This window comes from Pleurodeles waltl, chromosome 8, assembly GCF_031143425.1.
Source record: "Pleurodeles waltl isolate 20211129_DDA chromosome 8, aPleWal1.hap1.20221129, whole genome shotgun sequence".
Taxonomy (NCBI): domain Eukaryota; kingdom Metazoa; phylum Chordata; class Amphibia; order Caudata; family Salamandridae; genus Pleurodeles; species Pleurodeles waltl.
In genome coordinates, this window is record NC_090447.1 from 143,504,393 (window position 1) to 143,524,727 (window position 20,335).

The window sequence follows — 20,335 nt, forward strand, 5'->3', positions numbered from 1 at the left end:
TTTGTGCTTTCAGCCTCCTTCCAGTTATTGGTGAAACCAATGCTGGATCCCAGAAAGCTAAACATTTCTGAAAGGTAGACAACATTCTGAATTCATCAAGGGATAATTTGTGTAGATCCTACAAGGTTTTCCTACAGAAAATAACAGCTATAATAAAAACAATATTGAAATTAAGGTGAAAAAAACTGCAATTTGTCTCCACGTTTAACTCTGTAACTTTTCTCTGCGATGTCAGATTTTTTAAAGCAATACACCGTTACATCTGCTGGACTCTTATGGTTGTGGGGATATATAGGGCTTGCAGGTTCATCAAGAACCCTAGGTACCCAGAGCCAATAAATGAGCTGCACCTTGCAATGGGTTTTCATTCTATACTGAGTATACAGCAATCCATTTGCTGAAATATAAAGAGTGAAAAAGTAGGTATCAAGAAGACCTTTGTAGTTCCAAAATGGGCACAAGATAAGGTTTAGAGAAGCAGTGGTTATTTGCATATCTCTGAATTCCGGGGTGCCCATACCAGCATGTGAATTACAGGGCATTTCTCAAATAGACGTATTTTTTACATACTGTCTTACATTTGGAAGGAAAAAATATGTAGAGAAAGACAAGGGACAATAACACTTGTTTTGCTATTCTGTGTTTTCCCAAGTCTCCCAAAAAAAAAGGTACCTCACTTGCCTGGGTAGGCCTAATGATCACGACAGTAAACGCAGCATGGATACATCACATTTTTACATTGAAATCTGACGTGCTTTTTGCTGTAGATTTTGGCCTGTAGCTAAGCCGGCACCTAGGGAACCTACAAAACCTGTAAATTTGTAACACCTAGACACCTACCTAGGGGAATCCAGTTTAGGGTGACTTGTGGGGCTCTCACCAGGTTCTGTTACCTAGAATCCTTTGCAAACCTCAACATTTGACAAAAAAACACTTTTTCCTCACATTTCGGTGACAGAAAGTTCTGGAATGTGAGAGGAACCACAAATTTCTTTCCACCCAGCGTTTCCCCAAGTCTCTCGATAAAAATTGTACCTCACTTGTGTGGATAGGCCTAGTGCCCACAAAAGGAAATGCCCCAAAACACTATCTGGACACATCAAAATTATCAAATACAAAACTATCTGTTTTTGCGCGGGCACCTGCGTTTTTGGTCCTGGGCTCAGCAGCCATACAGGGAAACCTACCAAACCCAGAAATTTCTGAAAACTAGACACCAGAGGGAGTCCAGGGAGGTGTGTCTGACGTGGATCGCCCAGTGTTTTCTTACCCAGAATCCTAGCAAACCTCAAATTTAGCTAAAAAATCACATTTGTCACACATTTCTGTGTGGGATCACCTCACCGGGACAAATTTCCTACCACCCAGTGTTTCCCTCTGTCTCCCGCTAAAAATTAACCTCACTTGTGTAGGTGGGCAAAGTGCCTGTGACAGGGAAGAGCCAAAAACATGTCGAAATTGAGGGGGAACCAAAGTGGGTCCAAAAGAGCAGTTTGAAAAAAAACATTTTTAGGCTGACAAGAGGGGCAGAATGTTTATCGGTATAGATGAGACAATGCTGGGTGGTAGGAATTTTGGTGATTCCTGCATATTCCGGAAGGTTCCATCACAAAAATGTGGAAAAAATGTGTGATTTCCAGCAAAGTTAGAGGTTTGCAAGGCATTTCGGGTAAGAAAATGGTGCGTCTGCATATGAAGAACACCACCCTGGATTCACCCAGATGTTTATTTTTCGGATGTGTCTAGGTCTTGTGGATTTTTCTAAATGGCAGCGTCCCAAAGTCCAAAAAGTGCAGCCCTCACCATTCCAAGTGGGACGATTTTGAGAGTTAGCCAAGCTCTCATGGCCCAAATATAAAACCAAAACCCAATATAATCAAATGCCCTCTTGCTTACCATGGGATAAGATGTTTTAGTGTGTGGGAGAGAGCTGAAAGACTGTTACCCCCTTCAGTTGGGGTGGGGACATAACCACCACCACACTATTTTTTCTTTGTTTTTTAAATTCCCTGGCATCTACTAGACTTTCTGCCCCGAGGTGTGGATCGGGGGTAATTGCCCCCTCTGCCCGCTGGTGCGCAGAACAACTGTGTCCCTATTTATTTGGGGAGAGGGTATGACCATACCCCCATCCTCTTATTTTGAAAAAAAATCTTCCCTGGTCTCTGGTGGGATTTCTGCCCCCCTTGGGGGCAGGTGGGCCTTCCAAAAATAGGCTGATCTGCACCCAAGATATGGCCAACAGTAATGTGCCCCCATGGGGAGCGACCCTTGCCCAAGGGTCTGCCCCCCCAAACAAAACACACACATACACACACCCCAATCCCTGGTGCCTAGTGGTTCGATCTGCCCCCAAGGGGGGCAGAAATGGCCTAAAATAAACTTGCCCCCAGGGGAACATCCCTTGCCTAAGGGGTTACTCCCCTTGTGTGAAATTGACGCCAAAAAATAAAAATCCTTGGTGTCCAGTGGCTTCTGCCCCTCTTGGGGGCAGATTGGCCTAATAAAAATAAGCCGATCTGCCCCTAATTGGGACAGAAATGGCCTAAATGCAATTTTCCCCCCAGGGGAGCAACCCTTGCCTAATGGGTCGCTCCCCATAAACAAAAAAGATATATATCCCTGGTGTCTAGGGGTTTCTGCCCTCCCTAGGGGCAGATCAACGTAATTATAATAGACCAATCTGCCCTCGGGGGGGACAGAAAAGGCCCATAAATATTTTGCCCTCCTGGGGAGCGGCCCTTGCCCAAGTGGCCGCTACCCCCACATTCAATAATATTTAAAAAAAATCCCCTGGTGTCTAGTGGTATTTGCCCCCCTTGGGGACAGATTGGCCTAATAAAAATAGGCCGATCTGCCCCCAAGGGGCAGAATGGCCTAAAAGTACTTTTGCCCCCCGGGGAGTGACCCTTGCCTAAGGGGGTCGCTCCCCACATATGAACAAAATAAAATAAATAAATAAAAATTATCCCTGGTGTCGAGTGGTTTCTGGCCCCCCGGGGGCAGATCGGCTTAATTGTCCCTAGTGTCCAGTGGGCATTTCTGCTGGCTGATCGCGATGCAATTGGGCAGCGGAAATGCTGAGAGAGACATGAAAGGAGAGGAAAGACCTTTCCTCTCCTTTCATGCCTCTCTCGCCTCGTCCACAAAATCGGAGGAGAAATGCTCAGCTTCCAGCACGGAGGGGTAGGCATCTGATGAGGTCAGCGTGCAATCGTGCACTGACGTCATCTGACGCCACAGGGGGTGGGGGGCAGGGGTGGAAGGGTAAGAGATTCCCCTTCCATCCCTGCCCTGGGGGCGCCGAGGCGAGGCTCATGGGGGGAGCACTAGCGCTCCCCCCATGAGCCAGTCCAAGGACGTAATGGTTACGTCCTTCAGGGTGAACGAAGCTGGTGTAAGGTGCAGGTAAGAAGTTTTGTGCAGGGATGGTTGCTGGTACTCACGCCTCCCACTGGTGACAAAAATGACACAAAGGAGGCATTAGCCCTTGTGTGTCAGCAAGAGAGTTGAAACCTGATGTTTAGCTTGACCTGTCTGCTGTCATGGAGCCAGAACACCACCAGGACATCATCTGACTGTTGGATGTAAGATGTGGATTGGTGATCATGTTCACCACAGATTGTTTTTCACCAGAAGAGTGATGACCTTACAGGCCTTGAGGGAACTGTGGATTTCTGAGTCAAGCGTGAGGCTGTTTCCTGAAGATCCAAATATGGAGACCATATTGGAAACTGTTGATACTGCTCCACTCAAAGGCAGAATTTTGTTCAATGAAGGGATAAATAAGAAACTGTGGTGCAAGCAAATGGCTGGTGACAGATGCTGAATCTAGACAAAATATCATAGGCTGCATTCTGATGCCATCTGGCCACGTACTAAGCAGCCACAGTGCTGGTTTGGCAGGACAGAGCTGCTTGGACTTTTACTCAAATACAACAGCAGGGGATGTACAGAGAATTCATGTGGACTAAATAGCCTATCATACACACAATATGTGATAGAGGAACGCATGTAATAAAACTAACCACAGGCAATTGATCTGGGTAGTATTCCAACCCATTGTTCTCTTGCTTATCATGCCACCTAAGCTGTGACCTTGCTCCAATAGGAGCAGTCGAGTCCTAACTCACAGGCCAGGTCCTCCCTGAACTGGAACACAAGCAACACAAGGCTGGTTTTGCCCTGACTGGGGCTCTTCAGTCAAGTGTAGCTTGGTTTCAGTGGCACAGTGGGCATGAGACTCGCTTCTGGCATACCACTTAGGACAATACATCAAACACACAAAAGGTGATAAGAGAAATGCTTGCAATAAGTTAACCACTGGCAATCACTCAGGGTAGCGTCCCAACCCATCGTTCTTTTGCACACTATGGCACCTCAGTTTGATCCCAGTCATATGCAAATCAGCCTCAACTCTGCTCCAGTAGGACCATTCCAGTCCGAACTGCTACGCCAGATCCTCCCTGAATCAGAACATAAGCAAACCAAGACCAGTTCACCCTGATTGGGGCTTGTCAGCCGGGTGTAGCTTGGTTCCACATGCAAACATGTACAAAGCCTTCATCTGCATAATGAACAATGACTAAGGCAATAATCTCTTACCACTGGGAGATTATGTGAATTTTATATTTTGCAGAATGAAATTCAATGTTTTAATGGCTTGTAAGACCTTGTCACTGATCATGTAAGGATTCAAATAGTTTTTACCACATAATAAGTTTGCTAATGGTAACAGCAGATGTTAGCCCTGTCATCCTTAGGGGTCCCCCAAACATTTTGCCTTCACCTCTGCTATATTTGCTGATCTTGTTTTAGCTGGTGTTAGGACTCTGTGCACTTTATCACTGTTAATCACTGCTAACGTGTTTGTGCCCTCTTGCGTAAACTTGGTGAAACTGGCATATACACAATTGGCACATTTAATTGAGTTGTAAGTCCCTAGTAAAGTGGTACTACAGATGTCCAGAGCCTGTAAATTAAATTATACTTTTGCGCCTGCAGTACGGATTGTACCACCCACTTGAGTAGCCCTTTAAACATGCCTGAGGCATGCCACTGCAGCCTGTGTGTGCAATTGTAAACTGCCATTTCGACCTGGCAAAATAAACCTTTTGCCAGGCCCAAAGCTTCCTTTTTAATGTATATTAGTCACCCCTAGGGTAAGACCTGAGCAGCCCAGAAGGGAGGGTACAGTGTATTTAAACAGTAAAGCTGTACTTTTAAGTTTTACATGTCCTGGTAGTGAAAAATTCTTAAACTAGTTTTTCACTATTGCAAGGCCTACCTCTCCTGCAGGATAACATTGGAGTTATCTTATTATTAATACACTGTAACTTCCACTAATGTAACAGTCAATGTTTGCTGTCTTTGGAATTGTAATGAAAAATCCTCTCCTATGGTGAAGTCAAAGTTGTGGTTGGTTACAATTTTGAAAATACTACTTTTAGACAGTTGGTATTTTCCTGCCTTAGCCATTTATAGTGCCTGCAGCCTGTCTCTGGGTCACAAGACTGGGTGAAGTTGGACGTGGTCTTTGTTTAGGCCCACTAGGCAGCCACACAAATTAGAGAGCTTAGGCGTGCCTGGTTTGGTCTTCAGTAGCAGGATGGGAGGGCTGAGTTAGGCACTGCCCCACTTAAACCTGAAAGGACTGCATACCCCATGTAGTTAGTCTAGAGCTGGGATAGGGGAAGCAGGAAACCTGTGCACTTTAAAGGGAAACTTCTAGAAGCTTCTCTCATTTCAAAGGAGGCATTAGGTATAAATATACGAACTCAGGCACCAACCCTTCAGTGCACTTCTGGTCCTATGGAATGTTCCAGGAAGAAGAACTGCTGTGCTGCAGAAAGAACTGTCACTCTGCTGGACGGGTGCTCTGAAGGACTGCTGCTTTGCTGTTCTCTGCTGCTGCCTTCTGCCCTCTTCCCTGGCTGACAAGGACTTTGCCTGCATCTGTTGAACCCAGGACCTAAGAATGACTCCAACGGCTGGTTCCCTGGCTCCGATTAAAGCCTTGGGACAGAAGGTTCCAACAACCTTGAACCCAGTACCTGGACTCTGCCATCTGTGAGTCCTACCCTGCTAATTGGTGCCACCCCAGTCCTGGAGCCTTGGAAGTGGGCCTGAAGGTGCTATGCCAGCCCATCTGTGAATCCAGCAGAAACCACACATTTTAACTTTTGTGCGGCACAACCCTGAACAGAACTGATGCATTGGCCCTCATTACAACTTTGACGGGCGGCGGAGGCCGCCCGCCAAAGTTGCGCCGCAGGAATACCGCACCGCGGTCTGAAGACCGCGGCCGGCATTCTGAGTTTCCCGCTGGGCAGGCGGGCGGCCGCCTTAAGGCCGCCCGCCAGCCCAGCGGGAAACAACCTTCCCACGAGGACGCCGGCTCGGAATCGAGCCGGCGGAGTGGGAAGGTGCGACGGGTGCTACTGCACCCGTCGCGTATTTCACTGTCTGCTATGCAGACAGTGAAATACAAGCGGGGCCCTCTTACGGGGGCCCCTGCAGTGCCCATGCCATTGGCATGGGCACTGCAGGGGCCCCCAGGGGCCCCGCGACACCCCCTACCGCCATCCTGTTCCTGGCGGGCGAACCGCCAGGAACAGGATGGCGGTAGGGGGTGTCAGAATCCCCAAGGCGGCGCAGCATGCTGCGCCGCCTTGGAGGATTCTGACGGGCAGCGGAAAACCGGCGGGAGACCGCCGGTTTTCCTGCACTGACCGCGGCCAAAGCGCCGCGGTCAGAATGCCCTAAGGGGCACCGCCAGGCTGTCGGCGGTGCTCCCGCCAACCGCGAGCCTGGCGGTCACAGACCGCCAGGCTCGTAATGAGGGCCATTGTCTCTGATGTGTGAGCCTTCCCAATGTAAGGACTTCTTATCACACCATTGCAGCCCCATCAGCACCATCGCTGCCCAAAGCATCTTCAATGCAGGACCTCACATCGCAAGCCTCTTGTCGACAGGATCCTCGAGGACAACGCAGAACCTCGCGTTGCAGCCTCGCAGGTCCTAGGAACTGATGAATTGTCTATGCTATGTGCTGCATCATCAACACTGGACTTCACATCACAAACCCTCATCACCAAGATCCTTGACAATGATGCAGGACCTCTCTTTGCAGCCTCACAGCCTCACAGCCTCTCGGAATCGACACATCACTTTGGCTGCGCAACACATCCATGACACTGGACTCTGCAACTCTCCACAACCAGGATTTGAGGTACTCTTGTTTAGCAGGCCTAGCTGGTTACCTTTAGCTAGCCCATGCTCCATCGCAGTAGGCCTGAACTTGTGACTTTGTCTCAATATACCATGACCAAATATCCACACTTGGCGCTTTGTGCTTTTCTGACTCTATTTTTACTTACTGTTTAAAATTGCATATCTCTGGCTCTACTGATTGGATTTGTGTTGTTCTGGTCTTAATTTAGTTTTTACATTTTGCTCTGTTTTTCTAAATTGGAGTGGGGTTTATCTTGAGTTGTTCTGTCACTAAATTACAGTTTGAAGTGTTGCATAAATAATTTACACATTAGCTCTAAGTTAAGCTTGACTGCTCTGTGCCAAGCTACCAGAAGGTTGAACACAGGTTAATTTGGGGTTTGATCGTGCCTCACCCTGACAAGGATTGTGGTTGCTGCTTGAGTAGGGTTTCGCCCCTCTCAACCGGTAACCCAATTTCTTACAGCAGAATTCAGAAGGCTGAGATTAGAAGTTGTTACTATTGAGAATTGGGGATTCATATTTTATTATGAATGACAGGGCAGGATGCTAAAATATCAGCCTGTGTGATTTAATTTTAACCATTTGCAAAGTGTGAGTACTAGGAGAAAGCCAACAGGACAGAACTGATGTTTTAAGGGATTTCACATTTGATCATTTTAAAGTTGTGGCTCTTTTGTAACTCTATGATTATGTAATACTTAACCTGAGGATACTCTGATCAATGATGATGAGTTATATTTGGAATTTCGTTATTGATGCACTCAGGAAAGCAACATTCTAGTTGGATAATTTTATTAGATTTACAACCACTGGGAGGAGGAGGAGAAGGTATTAGCCATTAAGCATCCTGAGGGCTTGAAAGGAATACCTGGGGGAGTAGAGTCAGGTAAGCCACAACTCCATAAATGTCACAAAATTGCAATGCCATGCATGCCCATAGCTCACCTTTTACCACTTTTACTGTCACTCCACTCACCATCCAAGTGTTCACCTGTCCAATGACTCCTGTTTTGCAACACATAATTGAAGTGTACTCATCTGGGGGAAAACATTTGTATAGTGTGTGTAGTACAGGGAGCTACATGACTACAGCTCCCAGGAGGCACTGTTACTGTTACACAAACCACTAGCCAAGTGTTTCCTTCACCAACTACCCCTGTTTGGTAACTCCCAACTGAAGTGTACTCACCTGGGAGGATAACATTTGTCAGTTTTTTGTGTAGGACAGGGACTGACATGACTACAACTCCCAGGAGCCACTGTTATAATGAGTCCAACCACTGCACAGTGTCCTCTTCTCCAAATACTCCTGTTTGTGAACTCACAATTGAAGTGTACTCACATGGGAGGATACCCTGGGCTAACGGTAGGGAAGTAGAGGGATTGACATGACTGTAAAGCCCACTAGTCCCTGTTTCTACAAAACCAAAAATCAGCCCAGTGTTCATGGGTCCAAATACACCTGTCAGTGTACTCTCAAATGAAGTTTACTCACCTGGAAGGAGGATACTATTTGTCAAGTGTGTGTAGTAGAGAGAGTGACAGGACTGCAAAGGCAGTTTCTCCGTATCTCAAAACACCAAAACAGTGTTCACTTGCCCATATACCCTTGTTTGTCAACTCACAAATTAATTCTACTCACCTGGGGGGACAACATATGGATGTTGTGTGTAGTAAAGGGACTGACATGAATAAAGTCCAAGGAGGCTCTGCTAATGTTACCCCAACCACAAACAACAAAGTTTCCTCCTCTCAAAATACCCTTGTTTGGTAACTCCCAAATTAAGTTTACTCACCTGGGAGGATAACATTTGTCAAGTGCATGTGTAGGGCAGGGACTGACATTACTACAGCTCCCAGGAGCCACCATATAATGTCTTCAACCACCAGAACAGTCTTCTCTTTTTCAAATACTCCTGTTAGTGAACTCACAAATGAAGTGTACTCACATGGGAGGATACCAAGGGCTAACTGTTGGGATGTGAAGGAAGTGACATGACTGTAAAGCCCAATAGCCCCTGTTTCTCCAAAACCAAACACCAGCCCAGTGTTTTCGTGTCCAAATACACCTATTAGTGAACTTTGAAATGAAATGTACTCACCTGGGAGAATACTATTTGTCAAGTGTGTGTAGTAGAGAGAGTGACAGGACTGCAAAGCCCAATAGGCACTGTCTTTGTAACTCAAAACATGAGCACAGTGTTCACTTGCCCATATACCCTTGTTCGTCAACTCAAAAATGAATTGCACTCACTAGGGGGGACAACATATGGATGGTTTGTGTAGTAGAGGGTCTGACATGAATGCAAATCTCAGAAGGCTCTGATACTGTCACCCCAACCACCAGCACAGTAGCCTCCTCTCAAAATACCCTTGTTTGGTAACTCGCAAATGAAGTGTACTTCCTGGGGGGGTGACAAATGTATAGTGGGTGTAGTAGAAAGAGTGACATGACTGCAAATCCCAGAAGGCACTGTTTCCATAACCCCAAACACCAGCATAGTGTTCCCTTGTTCAAATACCCCTGTTTCTCAACTCACAAATGAAGTTAAGTCACCTGGAGGGGTGACATTGGTCAAGGGTGCAAAGTATATAGAGTAACCTTACTGCAACGCACAGTAGGCACTGCTCCTCTGACTCAAAAAACCAGAACAGTGCACATTAGATCAAAGAGCCCAGTTTGGCAAATCACAATATAAGTTCAATAGGATGTGAGGATACCATTTGTAAAGTGTGTGTAGTAGGAGTGACCTGACTGTGAAGGCCAAGAGGCTCTGTAACCCTCACTCCAGATACAAGTCCAGGGCCCATATGCTTAAATTGCAATGTCTATGAAATCCCAATTTAAGTTCATTCCCTTTGGAGGATACCATATGGAAAGTGATGGAAAGTAGAGGGTGTGACCAGAATGCAAATCCCAATTGGCCCTGTTTACCTAACTCCAACAACAAAACTTGTTTCACTTGCCCAAATCGATCTAGTACAGAATCCCAAATGAACTCCATACACCTGGGAGGAAAGAAATTGTCAAGTGTGTGCAGTAGAGACAGTAACATAACTGTAACTGGTGTTGTGTAAAACATTGTTGTGTAAGCTTCACTGTCCCTGTGCCTGAGATGGTCAGACGGATGTTTTTGTGTAGTGTTGCTGTGCAGTGTGAGTGGCCTGCCCAAAGGGAGCATATTGTAACTGTGAATGTTTCCTTGTTTGTGTATAATTCTGACCGAGGACACATTGAGACGTGTACTTGATGCCCATAGCGTCACCCCCATATCATGTGGACAACGACGCAAAGATCTGTTGGTGCAGTTAATAAAAAGGGTAGGTGTGTGTAGTTACGGTTGGTTGAGCCCACAGCAGTGTTGATTTTGTGTACCTTCGATGATCATCAGCAGCGGCAGGATGTGTGTGATGGGCTCCATTGCGGCACAGGACATGTAAGGTTACCTGCAGGTGAGTGTCTCCCTTTACAGTCCCCTTTTTCGCCTTCTGAGACGTGGTGGTTGGACTGCCATGGTCATATTGCCAGAGTGCAATGTCATAATGTGTCCGGCGGAAACACTGGCCTGTTTGTGTTGCCTCGTGACCGTGGCGGTCTGTGCTGCCTGCCAGTGCCGGCAGGATCGCGGCGGTCTTTGCTCCATAGGTCCCCATGACTTGTAACCTGGCGGTCCAACCGCCAAACCGACGGCGGTTCAGACTGCCAACACTGCCTTGGCGGTCCACGGACTGCATAAACTCATAATGAAGCCCTCAATCTGGATCAAAGGGGAAAAGAAAATTGCACACATATCTTCTTCAACATGACTCCTTATTCAACTAACCAGATGTCCTCCTGCCATACATGATGACCCCCCGCTAGGGGGGCAAATAATTTATTTGAAATGTGTGTTCTCTCCTCGGGTGTGCCTGCATCTCTCCTCCCCACAAGGAAAAACAAAGTGGCCTACTGGACCATCGGGGTGATCGTTTTTTAGCAGAAACATTGCCTGCAGTAAAAACAAATGCATGCAGTCTTCCATACCATGCAAAACACATATACAGTGTATTTTTGCAAATTCAAAACTGGCCCAGTGTTCAAATGTGGCTATTTGTAAGGTCTGGTATTAGCCATGGTCTTTTGAATGTACTGAAATATACACACACACACATTCACTAAAAAATCCAAAATTGAAAGTGATGTTATTGTTAGGTGACAATGTCATTTTAAACATCATGTTGTCAACTAAAAAATAAACACTCATTAAAGTAACTATAGCTCGTGCCCCCACCATGCACAGTGTAGTCATCAATGATTTCCTTTCATTTGCCATCAGTGATGTTATCAATGATGTAATGAAACATGTCGTCATGACTGTTGAAATATGTGACATCCTAAGCAGTGTATGGCGAGCACGAGTTATATTTACTTGAAATAAATATACCTGGTGAATTAGAGTGTTTTTTTTAGTTTAAAACCGGAATAGATTGGTCTTTGAAGGGGATAGAGACATGAACATGTTAGAAAATCTTAGAGTAGGTTTACCGTCATAGGAATATTGCATAGCTAAAAGGCAGAGAGTCAAGGTGGCAGAGATACACATGCTGTCTCTTCATCTTCACAAAAGGACTCTACCCCATCGTTGCCACACTCACACGATACTCAATGACTCCCTTATTCAACTAACCAGATTACTCCAAACATACAGAACACAACAGCGAAGCTCACCCTCAACCTCTCACCATGCACACATATCACCCCACACCTCAAAGAGCTTCACTGCCTTCCCATCCACAAAGGAGCTCTCTTCCTATTCCTCATGCACACATTCAAAGCTTTACACAACACTGACCCAGAATACATCAACATCCGCTTCAGATTTCTGAAATTGTCCAGACACAATTGATCAGCCAAACTCCTATTCAGAAACCTGCCAAGCATACTCAACACCAGAACAGGCGACAGTGCCTTCTCCTACTTTACAGTGTGCTACCTGTTAAATTACTAAATTTCACAAGAAGATGAAGTCTCTGCTCTTCAACTAGGCAAGTATCAGACTGTTCCTTCATTTGTGGCAGGATATCTCTTACAAAAATACATAACATTACACAGAACTCTGCACCCAACACTAGAAATATTGGTCATATGTGTGTCTTGTTTGTCATGATCATTCTCAGTCAGAATGTGGTAGATGTTCTGTTAGCTGTATGACAATTGCATTGCAGTCACTGCACTGCACATAATGGTGCATGGGAAATGCACCACATTGTCACAGAGTACCCTGTGTGCCAAAAATGTCCTTATTAGTTTTGGACATGCTGTTTAGCTAACTTAGGACAGTCTTTCTCAGCATGTTTACCTTAGTTTCAAAGATCCTCAGACACCTCCCAACCCACATCCACAAACTGGATGAAGTTGGATTTAGCACAGGGAGTGCGCTAAAGGTGCATGAAAGACACATCCTCCTGAGCTTCATGTCACTCTCATCTGAGCTGTTAGTAAAGATTCACTTACCACACGTTCAGTATTGCTTAGAATGAGCAGGAAATCCAATACTTGACAGGTAGTAAACATTTAGTCCAAGTTTATTTTCATTTGTGAAGCTTGTTGAGGCACCAACCAACAATATGGGGGTTATTCTAACTTTGGAGGAGTGTTAATCCGTCCCAAAAGTGACAGTAAAGTGACGGATATACCACCAGCCGTATTACGAGTTCCATAGGATATAATGGACTCGTAATACGGCTGGTGGTAAATCCGTCACTTTTCCGTCACTTTTGGGACGGATTAACACCTCCTCCAAAGTTAGAATAACCCCCTATGTCTGACCATCTGTGTGTGTAGAGGTTTTCCCTTGCTGTGTTTATATGGAAGTTTTTTTATGACTGTGTGAGAGGTAGTTTGACAGGTGATTCCATCCTGTGTGCATGAATGTGATGGGTACATGAATAGCGGTGGTTTGTTGATGTGAGTGTGCTGCTGTAATATACTGGGCCCATAGCAGGTAGTATGAAAGTCTTGGTGTGGTCCACAAAAGTGATGTAAATGACCCATAAAGTAGTTGGTGCCTTGTTGTGGCTTCATGGCTCACCTTCAGTAGGCTGGGGTTCAATATTCTGATACTATGATTTGTATCTGCTCTTTAAAACTAGCACTTCTGGGGGTGCCAAACCAGACCTCTGTAAATCTGTAATAGCAGGCAGTATGAATGTCTTGGTGTGGTCCGTGAAAGGGGTGTAAATGACCCATAAAGTAGTAGGTGCCTTGTTGTGGCTTCATGGCTCACCTTCAGTAGTCTGGGGTTCAATATTCTGATACTATGATTCATATCTGCTCTTTAAAACTAGTACTTCTGGAGGTGCCAAACTCGACCTCTGTAAATCTGTACTTCAGCAGTGGTTTTACTTGAAGGCACAGTAATAACTCTTTATGTTTCAGAGAACTGAACACCTTGGAGTGTCCTGAGTGATATAACTTGATTCCACTTACTTATCTACAATGCCCTGCAAAACATCAAACTTTGTTTAAATGGTTAAGATCACTCATTCATTTACATTTTGTGATGGAAATTTCTGAAATCTGTGGCTATCTACAAATTATCAACCATTCTGTGTTCCCCTATGTTTCCACATAAAAATAAAGATGGGCACATCACATTTTTCCACTGAACATCATCCTGTTTTCACAATGTTAGTAGCTGTGGATTTTGAGGCTTTTCTGTGCCACCATCCAGGGACGCCTACCAAACCCACACATTTCTGACAACTAGACAACTAGGAAAGTCCAGGGTTGGGTGGATCTCACAAGAATTTCTTACCCAGAAGCCTTTCCAAACTTCAAACATTTGCTAAAACATATATTTTATGCAAATTTCTTAGAAGCAAAGTTATCAACTCTGTGGGCATCCACAAGCACACAGCATTCTCACATGTCTCCCGATAACAAGAGTACCCCATTTGTGTGGGTGGACCAAGACCAGGGCACAAAAGGCCCTAAAGCAATACTTAGAGAGATCAGCTTTAAGGCAGCCATGGTATTTGAAGCTGGACCTGGCCGCCGCCCATGGAAACCTACCAACCATAGACATTTTTTTAAACTGGACACACAGGGTATTCCAGAGTAGTGTGCCTTGTGTGCATCCCACAAAGTTGTACTACCCACAATGCCCAGTAAAACTCAAACATTGACTAAAATCACATATTTTTCTTACATTTCTGTGGTGGAAACTTCCAGAATCACCAGCAATCCACAAAATTCCTACTATTCAGCATTACTCCACTTGTCCCAATAAACATGCTGCCCTGCTTGTGCGGCTGGACCAAGTTCCATGTGACAGGAACTGATCAAACCAAGGTCAATGGGACTCATGACAAAGGAAAAATTGAGAAATGTCAATGTTGCGCTTTGGGCATTTTCTTGTCCTGGGGCTTGGTCCACCTACACAAATGAGGTACCATTTTTATTTAGAGACTTGGGGAAATGCTGGATGGTAGGCAATTTCTGATTCCCCACAGATTTCAGAAATTCTCAACACATAAATGTGAGGAAAATCTGTGTGTTTAAGCCAGCTTTTGAGGTTTACTAATGTTTCTGGGTAAAATAAACTGGAGCGAGCCACACAAGTCATTCTACCATGTACTTAGCTGTCTAAAATGTGCAGGTTTGGTAAGTTTTACTAAGTGTCAACTGAGCTAGGGTCCAAAATCCACAGCTAACCGAATTGCAAAAAAAGGGTCAGTTTTCAGTGGAAAAAGTTGATTTGTCCATGTTGTGGTTTGGACCTGTTAGACCTGGTATCCTTGGTGTGGTTCCCCTGTATCTTTGCCTCTGCTTCATGTATTTTTGACTGTGTGCTAGACTTCATTTTTGCTGGTTTTGGTACTCTGGGCACTTCATCACTGTGGACCAGTTCTAAGGTGCAAGTGCTCTCTGCATAAATTGTAATGGTGATTGGCTTTTCCATGATTGGCATATTTGGTTTACTAGTAATTCCCTTGTAATGTGCACTAGAGCCTGTAAACCAAATTCCTCTAGTGGGCCTGCAGCACTGATTGTGCCACTCACATGAGTAGCCCTGTGAACAAGGCTCAGACCTGCCCCAGCAGTGTCTGTGGGTGCAGTTTTAAACTGCCAGTTTGACCTGGCAAGTGTACCCACTTACCAGGCCCAAACCTTCCCTTTTTGTACATGTAAGGCACCCTTAAGGTAGGCCATGTGTAGCCCCCTGGGAAGCATGCAGTGTATTTGAAAGGTAGGACATGTACTAGTGTGTTTTACATCCCCTGATAGTGAAATACTGCCAAGTTCGGAAATAACTATGGCAAGGCATTTAAATATCTTTTAAATGTCGTTTCTCATTGGAAGCAGACAGAGACATGGAATTTGGGGTCTCTGAACTCACAATTTAAAAATACACCTTTTGGTAAAGTTGTTTTTAGATTGTCAGTTTGAAAATGCCACTTTTAGAAACTGGGCATTTTCTTGCATAACTCTTCTGTGCCTCTATCTGTTTGTGGAATCCACATCTGGGTCAGACTGACAGTTGGACTGTTTGTAAATTCCTTCTAGACAGTGACACAGGGAGGGAGCTGAGGAGTGTCCTGCATATCCTGATGAGCCTCCTGGGCTAGACTGGGGAGGGTCAAGCTGACACGTGCACCTGAAAGGGCTGTGCCTGTTCTCACACAATGCAGTCTCTGATTCCCCCGCCCCCGGGGTGTGTCTGGGTCCAGATCAGGGCAAGACAGGATTTTGTCAACAACAGAGACTTTCCTTTAAACATTGCCTACCTCAACTGCAGAAATGGATATAAGTAGTGGACCCAAAAACCCAGACTTTTAGAACACTTCTGGATCAAAAAGAACCTCTGCCAAGGAGAAGAGCTGAAGAGCTGGAGGACGAGTACTGCCCCTTTGCTTTGTGTGCTTTGCTGTGTTGGCCAGCAGTTGCTGCTTCTGCCTTAGCGAGAACAAAGACTGGACTTTTCTGTTTATCCTGCTTGTCAAGTTTCTCCAAGGGCTTGGATGAAGCTTGCCTCCTGTTAAGAAGTCTCAGGGACAGCAAAAACTTCACCTAGCTGGGTTCACTTGCTGTGGACTCTAACTCGCCAGGTAGTGCCTATTCCAGTTTCTGGGCCATTGGGAGTGAAAGCTGGTTGAAGACCTAGAAAAACCAAGTGCACCGATGCTGGACGATGCCCGGACTGATGCCGCTGCCTGACCCCGTGACGCCGCCTGCAACCGAACCTGTGGTCTCCGATGGAGTGCGATGACCCCAACTGACATCACAGGCCTGATGCCGCCGTAGCTCTGCAAACGTAGCATGTCTTTGCGCATACCATATGTCGTGTCACCAAGGTCCATGACACACGACTCCACCACATCGCCTGCAGCCCCGTGGCGTGACCGCGACACGGTGAGCTTGCCCTCTGCAGCACTGGAACCAATGCCTCACCAGATCCAGTGACACCTCACTCCCCCAACTCTGTGCACAGGCTTGACCCCTCACTTTCAAAAGGTACTGTGTCTGGGGGTCCGTGCGACTCCGTGACCATCGCCATTGGCATCAGATTGTTGTGAACAACACTGCTACAATGTCGTGATAACACCAAATTTAAGCATTTGAGAGTAATGGTAAAGGCTGTCTGTTGTATCTAAACTGGTGTTGCGTCTTTTTGTGGTGTTTTCACAGTGTTACTGTGTGTGATTGTACAAATACTTTGCACATTGCCTTTGCCTTTGAGATAAGTTTGACTGGTTGTGCCAAGCTTCCAAGGGGAGTGAGCAGGGGTTATTCTAGGTGTGTACCTCCCTTACCCTGACTAGAGTGAGGGTCCCTGCTTGGGACATTACAAACTGACTGCCAACCAGAGATCCCATTTCTAACAGGACCCTTTCCTGTTGTAGTTGTTAGGCCTTCTCACACAGGTGAGGTAACATTTTTATTGGGAGATGTGGGGAAATGCTGGGTGGTAGGACACTTGTGTCTTCCTAACAGTCCCAGAACTTTCCATCACACAAATGTGAGGAAAACATTTTTTTAGCCAAAGATTAGGGTTTGCAAGGGCTTCTAGATAAAATCACCTGGTGATGCAAGTCATGACACCCTGGACTCTTCCAGGTGTGTAGTTTTCAGAAATGTGAAGGTTTGGTAGGTTATATTAGGTGCTGGCTGAGCTAGAGCCCAAAATTAAAACCACAGTTAAGCAAATTGGAAAAAAGGGGTCAGTTTTCGAGTTGACTTGACAATGTTGTGTTTTGGGAGACTTGGGGGACGCAGGGTGGTCAGAAAGTGAGACCCCTTCCAGAGTCTAAACAATATCACTTACCTCAAAAAATGATATTCTTGTCAACGATATTTGTGCATCGCAATGTTTGTGTATCACAATATTTAATTTCTGATATTTCTGTCACACCGTATTTATAAACCAATATTTTCTCAAAACACCCCTGGGGTCATCAGAGGGGGTAATGTTGGCTGAATATGCAATTGAGTGGCTAAGAAAATATGAAAAGCCACTGGATTGATAACCTTGGGAATGGAACATGGACGTACAAATTAGAGCTTGAATTTAGAAGGGTATCCAGGTAAGCATGAATGCTGAGCAGAGAGCGACAAACGTTCCCAGACCTTATATAAGGGGAAGCAGACAAGTTTTTGGCATCCGCATGCATTTGTAGAAAGCCTTGCCTTTAGTTAAATAGAGAGGAGCTGAGTTATGAGTGTCAACTGAAGAGTGTACCAGGGCATTGGCTGGTGGTACAAAACCTGAAGAAATGTCTATTGTGAGCAAATGGGTGTGGGATCTATATTTGTAATAAAAAGCAGACATGTTATCATATCAATGTAATGAATTGTTACACATCAATTTTGCCAAATAAATCCAGTGAGATCATTAATTTGGTGATGTGTTACAAAACATTGCAGATATTGTTTAAGGTCTCGGTTTACTCTTTCAGTCTGTCCATCAGACTGAGGATGGTAACTGCTGGGTTTATATGTTTGAATTGTAACAATGCCATTAATGCTCTTCAAAACAACAAGGTAAAATAGGGTCTTCGATCTGGAACTATATTGTTAGGTAAAGCTTAGACATGTATAATTTCCTTCATGAAATATTTTGCCAGTAACTGTGATGAAGGAAAGTCTTACAAAAGACTAAGGTGTCCCAATATATTGAATAAATCAACTACAATTAGTGAATTACAGTACCATGTAGAAGAAGTTGATGAAGTTTTGTAGTTGGTATGTACAGTTTGTTGTGGTGACGTAATGAACCATCTCTCATATATCTATGACTGACCTCTTCCTTTATTCATCCATTGCTAATAACAGTTTATTGCTTCATTTATGGCACACGTTTCAGGTGAGGTATTATCATCTTGATTTGTAAGTGATAACATTAAGGATGCTTCAATGTCTTTACTAGTCTCAGAATTAAGATAAAGAATATCAGTCTTCCAATGCTAGCTTTCGGGTCTGTAATTGATGCAAAAATGAAAATGGGAAAAGTAAAGCTTCTGTCTAGCATGTCCATGGTTCTCTTATCTCATAGATTTAAGGAAACGTAACTTGTGGTCAGTCCAGACTGTGATTCCATACTTTGCGCCCTGCAAATAATAACCAATGTTTGAATTCATCCCTGATGGCTAAATGTTCATGGTCATAGATGGTACAATGAGGTTCAGTTGTTGATAATGTTCTTAAACAGAACGAAACAGGGTATAAAGTTGCTCTGACTGAGCTGTCAGTTTGCACAGTTAAACATCATTACATTTTTGGATGCTGTAGAGCTACAGCTGTCATAAATGCATCTTTCATGGTATGGAATACTTGTTTTGCTCTGATCCACATAGGAAGGGTGCCCCCTTTTGTGTCAGTCAAGTAATCTGTGTAATCCAAGATGAACAGGGTGGAATGAGTTGACTCTAAATGTTGGCAAATCCCTCAAAACTTTAGATATCTGATTTTGATACTGGCCATTTTATACACTGCTTGCATTTTATCCCGGTCCATTTCTGTTCTGGAAGCTGAAATACCATAACCTAGACATGTGACTGAGGATGACTCAGAAGTACTTTGGATAACTTGTCATGAAATTGAATGAGTCTCAGATGTTGTAGTACTTTGTCACAAGTCATTGAAAGTGACAGAAGATAACATGCCATCAAGGTAGATTACCACAAACTGATCTAAGTGAATATGGAAGATAACAACGAAACAGTAAAAGGATATTTCAAGGGCCAAATACTCACAATGTCCATATTTGTTGTTGGAGGCAGTCTTCCATTCACCCTCAATTCTAATTCACACAAAATGGCTGCATCTAAGAACATCCAATTACAGTAGCCTTGGAGCAGTGCATAGCTGATCCAGCAACAAGGAGAGTAATGGGAAAGGCTGTCTATTGTATACAGTCATGTTATTGGCTTTGCTATACTCACTGCAAAGATGCAGCTTTTCATGAGATTTGAACAAAAAGAATGGATGCCCTGTCAGATGAAGGTCAGTGCTGAATAAATCCCTTGTCAAGGTTTTCATAAATATATTTCTGTAGACTGCTCATTGCATCTAAGTGAATATCTTCAACTATGTGATGTTTTTGTTACTGATGTGCGTTTGATAGGAGTCATGGGGCCACTGAGGTAGTAGGCAGTCAGTTACTTTTTTACAAACTAAATCTACTAATTCTGGCAATGCTACAGTGAGTTTCTCTTGAATTGCTTCTTCGTCTGATTACCGTACAATCAAAGAAACAATCGCCTTTGCTCAAGGTAGAAGAGAAATATATTGTTTCTTAAACCCAGTCGATAATTGTATTGTGCTCCCGCAACCACTGGGATGCTAAGTATAATAGAGAATAAAGGAGCAAAAATGGCATCAAACTTGATTTCAAGGCATCAGGTAGGAGCAGGAGACATCATAAGCAGATGATGGTCTGATTTGTTACATTTCCAAATGATAATTTTGTACTACCTAAAACTGTGACTGATTCTGCAGCTGGCTCTCCTACTAAAGGTATTGCATAATTCTCAGGAAAGGCAAATCTAGAAAGGAAACTGAAACTCTCAAAGTTAATAAAGCTGACATTTGCCATGCAAATAAAATTACCATACAGAA